The following is an 8,806-nucleotide window of genomic DNA, read 5'->3' on the forward strand; positions in this document are numbered from 1 at the left end:
GTTGAGGACAGGTCTATTGACCTTATCAAGATTCCGACTGAGCAGAATCCTGCAGACTTGCTCACGAAGAGCCTCACTACCAAGCGCTTTGCCTTTCTCAGGAGATTGATGGGCATTGGATGAGATGACGTCTTTTTCCTCATCATGTTGTACATGTGTGCATGTTGTATTGTCTTTTTCTTTTTCTCTCTCACTAGGGCAGATTCACCTTTAAGTGGGAGGTTGTTGGGGGTAAAGGGGCCTCCGCCTAGCCGCCCGTGTATTACTTCACTGATAGTACCCGCCACTGCACACTGCAGGTGATGGTCGCCTATCATAATCACTTATTCTTTATTCTTTTAGTGACATTTTGAATAAAGGAAGGCCTGACCACACATTGTGGTTGTTGGAGTTCCCACTTTTGAGTCTCTCTCTCTCTCTTGGCTCTTGCTCTCCATCTGCCATAGCTCTCACCGCCAAGCTTCTTCTTCCTGGGTTCCACTTCCCTTTCACATGATGGCATCTTATTTTTGGCTCTTTTTGATTTTATAATGAGTAAAAAACTACTAGTATAACTCACATAAAGTTTGTTTGCACTATCTCCCATTCTTAGCTACTTACTTTAGTCCCTATTTTGCAAACTGAGCTTGGGAGGTGATTCAAAGGTTAAACGACTCTGAATTATCTGTAAAAAAATTACATTACTATTGTACCCCTACTTTACCTTGAGAAATTGTAGACCCAAGTTTGGAGGACCTTATATTTGTGAAGTTCACATCCCAAAGACTAATTTTAATGGACCTAAAGAGATGTAGGAAGAATACTTGTGCTACTGCCATCAATGAACCCACTGCTAAAGTTGAGGTCCATCTCAAAGTTGAAGTGCAACCTAAGCAGGTCATGGAACCTTTCAACCCAAGAAAACAATGATAGTCACATGCTAACTCAAAGCCACAATGATTCTAGAGAATGATGGATGGCCTACAAAGATAATCAAGTTTGAGTAAATTATAGTTCATTAATTTTACTCAAAAGCCTTCTTAAAAATTCTCATTTTTTCTTTATTAGATGATACATATGGTCATACACATAACAATGGGATCTAAAGAAATAAATTTGAGATGGTTAGAAAAGGCACATAAAAGTGTTATTTTTTCTTTCAAAATTATACTAGTTGAGACTTGACTAATTAAAACCCTAAGAAACCACAAGATAAAAGAGAAAAACCTTTTTAAAACATTATTTTATGGTTGTGGTGTGATTGCAAATGTGATGGTTATCTTACCCTAAAAATTTATGCTTATAGCAATCCATGGAAAAGAGATTGTGATAGGCCATTAGGATCCCACAATAATGCACCTTAGCATCTTATGAGATGCTTAAAAAATCACCTTGCAAAGTGAGGGTCCTACACTCTTGCAAGAGCTAGGTATTTTTCTTTCTGATCACGCGACTCCTTGATAGAGAAAAAGGGCCAAGTGATAAGTACCCTCATATATGCCATGTCTTTAGAGGATTAGAAAATCTTGGTTATGTTTTAAGCTCATTAAATTCAAGTGAATGTAGAATAACTATGAACACACATAGTTGAATGTTGCAAGGTTGGAAGGTCCCACCCTAGGCAAAGAGCAGTTGTTTTTTCTTGTGAGAGAGATAGATTTTGTTCCACTTCTATGGGAGTAATGGTTTTGTATCCACTTTATGAATTAATATGAGGTATTGTTTTTTGAAGTGTTTATTATGTGCTAAAGGTTGTGTTTACAAACTATATAACATATTAATAAAATAAAGTCTCTTTTATATGTCAAATAGTGTAGCAAGAGGCCTTGCTTAATTAGATAACTAAAATAAACCCATTAAGCAAAGTGGGATTTGGGTGGACCCAATAAGTCAGGTAGCTTTCCTAAAATATTAGATATAGTTGCTAGAATGTAACCCCCCAATTGTATAGGATAGTACTCGCTTAACATCATTTTAGGAGACTAGAGTGCAATTGAGTTGTACAAGTCCTAATGGCCATTGTGGAATTTAAAAGATAGCTTCAACTTTCTTTGAATCAAATGTGTTGTTATCCCACTCTCTCCCTTGATTGGTTACAAAAAAGTAATCCTTCTTATGTGGGTGTTAGACTATTGTTAGGGGTGGCCATTCCATGCTTCCCTTGTAGAATAGAATAAAAAATCTCATCCCCAAAAAATTCCACTATATCTTGAGGGGAGATTGGATGGTGATGCACATGGAGTATAGAGGAGGCATCTCACAAGTAACAAGCAAGAACATTGCTTTGATGGAGTCTTTAAATGCAATCTTTTGAGTTGAAAGCTAGCTGAAAATGGTATTGAACTCACCTTTTTTGAGTGGCTAGACATGGATATCCCTCTTCCATGCAAAAATCAATAAGCTTTTTTAGTGTTACATCGAAGATGCATCACTTTTTTTATTATATAGATCAATTTTTTTTCTAAACACACCATAAGCACCACCATCCGTATTCTTTACATCAAAATACACTAATTTAGAGATTTTGACAACACGATGTAGCATAACTGAGCTCATTGACACAGAGACTAGATTGCAGAGGCCAAGACTAGATTTGATCAGGTAGTAGGGGCCTTCAATGTCGGTGGTTGATCGCCATTGTTGAGTATACTTGAAAAAAGAAAAAGGAAGTGCACTACCTAGGGGTGTGTCTACCTCATTGTGCAGTATTGCATGGTGTTCATGCTAGTAAAACTGGGAGTTGGGTCGTCAAACCTCAATGAAGCCTGTGATGTTGTCCCACACTTAAGGACCCAGTTTGTGTACAGGGCAGGTGTTGTGGGTGTCACTTAAGGAGATAGATCTAACCATAGGTGAGCACAAACTCCCCAGGTGTGTCCTGCCCTTGATGTGCCCTAAGTGTGAAGTGGGGGGGGATAGGAAGGGCTAGAGGTTAGGCACGGAGCCGGCTTTGACGACTAAGGCCACCTGACATGCCTAACCTGAAGACCCCTACGTGTAGTGTTTGTGGCACTTTGATATACATGAAAAATCTCATTGTTTCTTTCCTTTTTCTTTGTGGGAGTTTTTGTTTGTTTGCACGTTTTTTTTTTTTTTGGAGATGCATTGGGAGGGGGCACTCTAAACATCATCTTGATGCTCTATAGTAGTTACATTCCGAGGGGGCCTAAGAGATTTAACCCAAATGCATGGCTTGGCATGGAGCCCTTTTCTCTTTTGACTGTACTTGTTGTGGCCATGGAGGGGACTTGGTTCTTGTACTCGTTCTTTCTTTCATTGATCTGATTTAGAGTTACGCCCTTCTTCATGGACCAGCTCCAGTGGCTCTTGTTGAGGTGGCTGCATTTGCTATTTTGGCTCCCCAAACCCCTAACAAGGAGAGTTCTTGTGAGGTTCAGCCAGTTGGGATTAGGGGAGCATATTGCTCCTCTACTCCTAAGCCAGTGTTAGGCTTAGGTGTCATAGCATGGAGTCCATGTTGCAATGATGTGCCAGCTTGTAAGCAAAATCTTTGATTCCATCTTCATTAGAGTAATCTCCTCCTCCCTTTTGCCTTAGTTATTCTTCTCCTCTTATGATCTTTGCTTGCGCTCTTCTTCTAATCTCCTCAATTCCTCCTCCACCCTTTGCAGCTCTTTATTTTCTTTGGAGGTGGATCGAGTTCTTCTTATGGGGATTTTGAGGGTGCGATCTTTTCTTTCCGCTTGACTTGGCAATTTTTGAGCCTTGCTACTCACGAATCGTCCTCTCGCTCTCTTGCTGTTGAGATGGTTGGTCATTCTCCTTTTTAACTCTCTCCATGTTGTCTTGCTATTCCTTGTGGACTTTGTCTCCCTCTTATTCTTGTATTGATGACGACTCACCCCCATCATGTTATACACATCCCTCCTTGGGTGTTTCTCAATCTTGCTGCTAGCTAAACCCAAGGCCTTCTCCACCATCGCAGGGCTCAACTCCACCTCTGCTTAGCGAGCTTCTTCTTCTCTTCTTACCATCACCATGCCACAGTTTCTTTTGGCATCGAATCTCCTCGGAAATTTTGTGCACTTGTTGTAATCGATAGCCTGCCCGACCTTCTATGTATACTTCTGTAGACTATAGTTGTCCAAGAGTTGTTTTATAGCTGGCTCCTCCTCCATGATGGCATCTTCTAGGTTTAGGGTAAGCTTGAATGTGAACTAGTTGAAACCCCTCGTTTCTACCATCAAGTCGTACTTTTCTTGCTCTTCCACCATGAATGGAAGCTTGCCACCTTGACCTTGCCCCGGATGTAGAGTTTGGCCAAGAAAGAGAAAGTAGCCAATGACTATGCTTTGGGCCATGCTCAAATGCAATGTGAACTTTCTGCAGGGGTGATTTTGTCTTCCAACAAGTGGGGCTTCCATCATGGCTCTTTGTTCTTGGTATTTTTGTTGCTTTCTCCATAATGGCTCTTTGTGGCGTCTTGTGGTGACTTGGACATTGAACGCTTTCATACCAAGACATGTGTCATCTTGCATTCACTTGGTGACTCATGAAAGTACATGCAAGTCATATGCTTCAATCATAATGAACAGGCGCAGCTCAAACAGACATCACTTATCTGAATCTCATAGCATTGACTTCGATGCATATCACCTACGCTTGATTATCATTGCTTGTGTGTGTGTTGGTTTTACTCTTTTGGTATTATCTATACACAGTCACAAAACACATTGTTTATTTATATACACGTTTATAAATCCATGTCACTTAGTGAGGATAAAAACCACTTGTAGAACTTAGGATTGTACTAGAGTGTAGCACATGCATCCAATACTCGTGGCAACCTGGTCAATAACAATAGATATTTTGCAACATCGAGTAGCATGGTACCTTGTCCGAGTTTACTCACAACATGTAGCTCCTCCTTAGTGAGAATCTTATCAACCAAAGAGTTCTCTTGGCTAGTTCCAGCTATGTCTATACCCCGAATGGCAATCAATATTCGAAAGGAAGTTGGCGTCACATAGGCTGGGTCTCTTTGAGACCACCATTTGGCCAATCGCTCCTCTGAGACTATCATAATCTGGGCTCCAAGTTCCGCCATCATAGCACAGTTTTCAAACCAATGTCTTTCAAATTGACTTGGACCCTTTGATTGTCACTTTAGTTGCTCTATCTCTAAGAGATTTGGTTGGCAAAGCGCTTCATTGAATATCACAGTTAGGGGTAGTTTGTCGGCCTTCTTGTCAGAGATGAGTTGCATGCGTTCATGTAGGAGCTTGCCATAGTGGTCGTTAAGATATTCCTACTCTTCCTAGGATAGAGGACATGGCAAGTATTCCTCAAGCTGCTCCTTAGGGAATGTACCCATGCCTGCAAGGATGTAGACATGTGCGAATAATTTGAGTTTAGCATCCAACTCAGTTAAGCATTTTGTGACACTTCTATGTTCAATGAGGATTTTCTCTATTGCTATCTCATGCAAGGTTCTAGGAGTTTCCCTAGGATTTAGTATAGCTGGGGACTCATGCCTAGATGAGCAAGATTGGTCAACACTGGGATTGCTTATGTCCTCAAGGTTTTCATGTTTCTCTTGAGGCTTTGATGCTATTGTGTCATGGTTCTCCTCGAATGTGACTAGTATATTTTTGTCACTGTGTTGTGACAGTGTTGTATCCACTCTTGATTGGTCAATGCAAGTTCTGTTGTTATCGGTGGATTGAGTGTTGCAATCAACCATTGATGGTAATGGTTGCTTTGACTTATCAAAACACATGGATGTGTCTGAGATTTCAGTGCTGTTAGGAGAGATGGAAATGGGTTCATTCGTGGGTGGACTCGATGCTTTATTCCTCAGCTCTTTAGCACTCTTGGTCTCAATCTTCTTGGCATCTACAATCGCTTGTAACTGCCGTTGTTTTCGTTGTTTTCTCCTCTTTTTCTTGGGCAATTGAGGTGTATTCTTTAAAGATTCTAGGCCCTGAACTAAGTCAGTCGTTGATGTGCTTGGTTGTGTGTCCTCATGGGACGTAGCTGTGACCCACTGAACAGCCTCGCTAGGTTGTGATGGTACAACTGCCTTTCCCATTGGAGAGTCTAGCTCTTCAACTAATTCTCTTTTATCTAGCCCCTCATCCGATTGTGTTGGCAGTTGCTCCTGGTCGGACATTTGCTCTAGACTCTGTCCTTACCCCTTGGAACATGCCTCCATTGCTTCTTATCAGTGCAGGTGTTGTGTTTAGAGCTGTTTTTCTCTTGCTCAGGAGGTTTGGGTGACTCTAATGTAGAACCAAGAGATAGTCTAGGATTCTTGTCAGGTAAGCTTGGACGAAAATAGCTGAAGAAGTCAGGGTTGTATTTATGGGAAGCATAGAGATCCAAGATTGCAGGATCTTGAGTGAGGCAGAAGACATGTGCGCTAACATCAAGTATCATGCTTCCTACTCCTAACCTGCTAGCCATGTGTAGATCTTCTTCTAGAAGCAGTTTATCGTACAAGGGATGTTTTTGGATAGAGGTAAAAAGCTAGACCTCATGGACCATTTCCAACACTCTTAATGAGGTTGGGGCAATGTACGTGGGGTCATGTATTGATGTCCACAGGGCTTTCCTTTGCTCGACGAGTGTCATTAGTGGATGGCCAATTTTTGCTGCTAGACTCTAATTTGAGTACCATTTCTGCACAAAGTTGCCTTGTCCTTTCCCTTTTCATTTGATTGCTTCGAGCTTTTCCTTGTTTGTCTCACATTGAGCAATATAGAGTGAGAGTATCAAGCACAATTCTCTAGCTGTGGCCTTTGGGATGTCCTTTATGACTTCTTCAGCAACAGCTACATAGCGGGAGCAAACATGTTGTTGCTCATCCCAAGTCAAGGGTTCGGCTATGACCTTTTCATGCTCCAATGTTGGCCTTCCAATGTCCACATGGACGTATGCACATGTGATGGTTGTTAGCTTGTGATCAAGCTTCATCAAGCACTTCATCTCTAGTTCATTGGTCAGATGCGCCATCTCCTTGGCCAAATCTTTGAGAGATTTCTCCTCAAGTCTAGGCCTTAGGTGCTTTGGAAGTGCTGGAGGTGTCAAGGATGTTGGTTGTGACACCTCTTTCACAGATGAATTGCTAAGGATATGTTCTGCAAGGGGTGTCGTCATGGCCAAAGGCTATGATTACTGTGATTCCTGATTAAAAGTAGTAGTGACTAGTTTAGTGGACTAGCCACTATTGGTAGACTGCGGTGTCAAGTCCCTAAGAAGATCATAAGTGGCCGTATCTTTTGTTGCCCTTTGCACATTCACTTGTGCAGAGTCACAATGGATTGCACATGCATATCCTTTTTAGGCTAAGAGCTAAGGGTGGTGTCATGTTCCACCTCTTGGACATTTTGAAGCTTAGATGAAGATAGAGATTGGGATTGAGCAGTTGCACTTAACGAATTCTGTTGTGCTTATTGTGTCCATTTAGGGAAAGAGGGTGTAGGAAATTTGGGACTCCTAGGTGGACTTGGCACTAGTAGCTGAAAGATTTGCTCATGGCTATTAGATGACTCTACCATTTTCTTTATTAAGCAATTAGCCTTATCATGAGCAAAATTGCACCTATGGTGTTCATTATCCTCTTGGGAAGTCAAAGGCTCCTTGGGCACTAGCGGCTTTTGTGCACACTCGATGGTTACATCTTATATCCACTTATTAAGCATGCTAGGATGAGGATCTACCCTTCGAATAGTCCTGTTCGATTTCTTGATTTCAATCGTGAGGGGCTCAGTCACTTCAATGTTTTTGACTCGAGACTTGTTTTTTCATTTAGATTTCCTCCTGTGCTTCTTCACTCTTGATACGTCCTAGCCTTCAGCTAACAGAGGTGGTTTAGTAGGGGGGTTTTGGTACCCAAATCCATCGGTTACCTGCGTAATACCCTTGTGCATGTAGCAATGCTTTGGATATCCATCGCGGCGTTGTGTTGGCTCTCCATTGATACCTTCGTCTATAAGGCTTGGGCTTCTTTTGTGGTCTTCTATGATATTTGTAAGTCCAAAGCCTATACTTGGCATTGTCTTCTGACCTTCTTGTTTCAAGCATGGCCTCGCTCACTGGTTCTCTATGTTCAACATGCGCTTGTATCAACTCTTTCAACAAGTCCTTGCTCTCATCACTAGACTTGCCTGGTATGTCAGAATGCTCCTTGTCCTTGCCTCGAGATTTAATGAGGTCACCCTTACTAAATGTTGTGATTATCCTCACACTCGATAGTATCCTCTATGCTACGTAATCAGCCTCACACTTCGTCGCCCTTTGAAGGGTCATCCTAGAAGGGTTTCCTTTCCACAATTAGCACTATTTGGAGGAACATGGAATAGGATAGAGGCAAGCTTTTAGTTTCAATAGTTACAAGGATTTTGCACTTCCCTATAAGTGCTTGTGGGTGTTCCCCATAAGGATTAAGAATTGCCTCAGTTGGTGTGAGCTTCGGTTGGCCTAGTAGGGTCCATGCTTCATAGGTTAAGTTATTAAAATCAGCTCCTTCATCGATGAGAGCATCGACACAGTGCTATCTTTTTGCGGTGAGTTTGACTCTAAGATAAGCAAGTGGTACTATGTCTTCATCTTTCGAGTCTTGGCTTATAAATTTAAGCCTTCTGATGCATGCCTTTGAGTCCCCAATTGCACAACCAGATGTGGATTCTCAACTGATGTATTGGGTCATCTGTGCAGTGCCATTCAAGGTGCATCTATTGTCAGGACTATCATGTCTAGTCATCCTCGCAGTTGTAGCTTGATGTTGTTGCATTTTGCTTTGACTAGATGCAATCCAAATGCAACCTATACATGTTTTTGTGCTGTGACCTTTTTTCCCTTATTG

The sequence above is a fragment of the Lygodium microphyllum genome, chromosome 12 (genome assembly GCF_053477565.2).
Source record: "Lygodium microphyllum isolate KBCC chromosome 12, Lygodium_microphyllum_v1.1.10, whole genome shotgun sequence".
In the NCBI taxonomy this organism is placed as follows: Eukaryota; Viridiplantae; Streptophyta; class Polypodiopsida; order Schizaeales; family Lygodiaceae; genus Lygodium; species Lygodium microphyllum.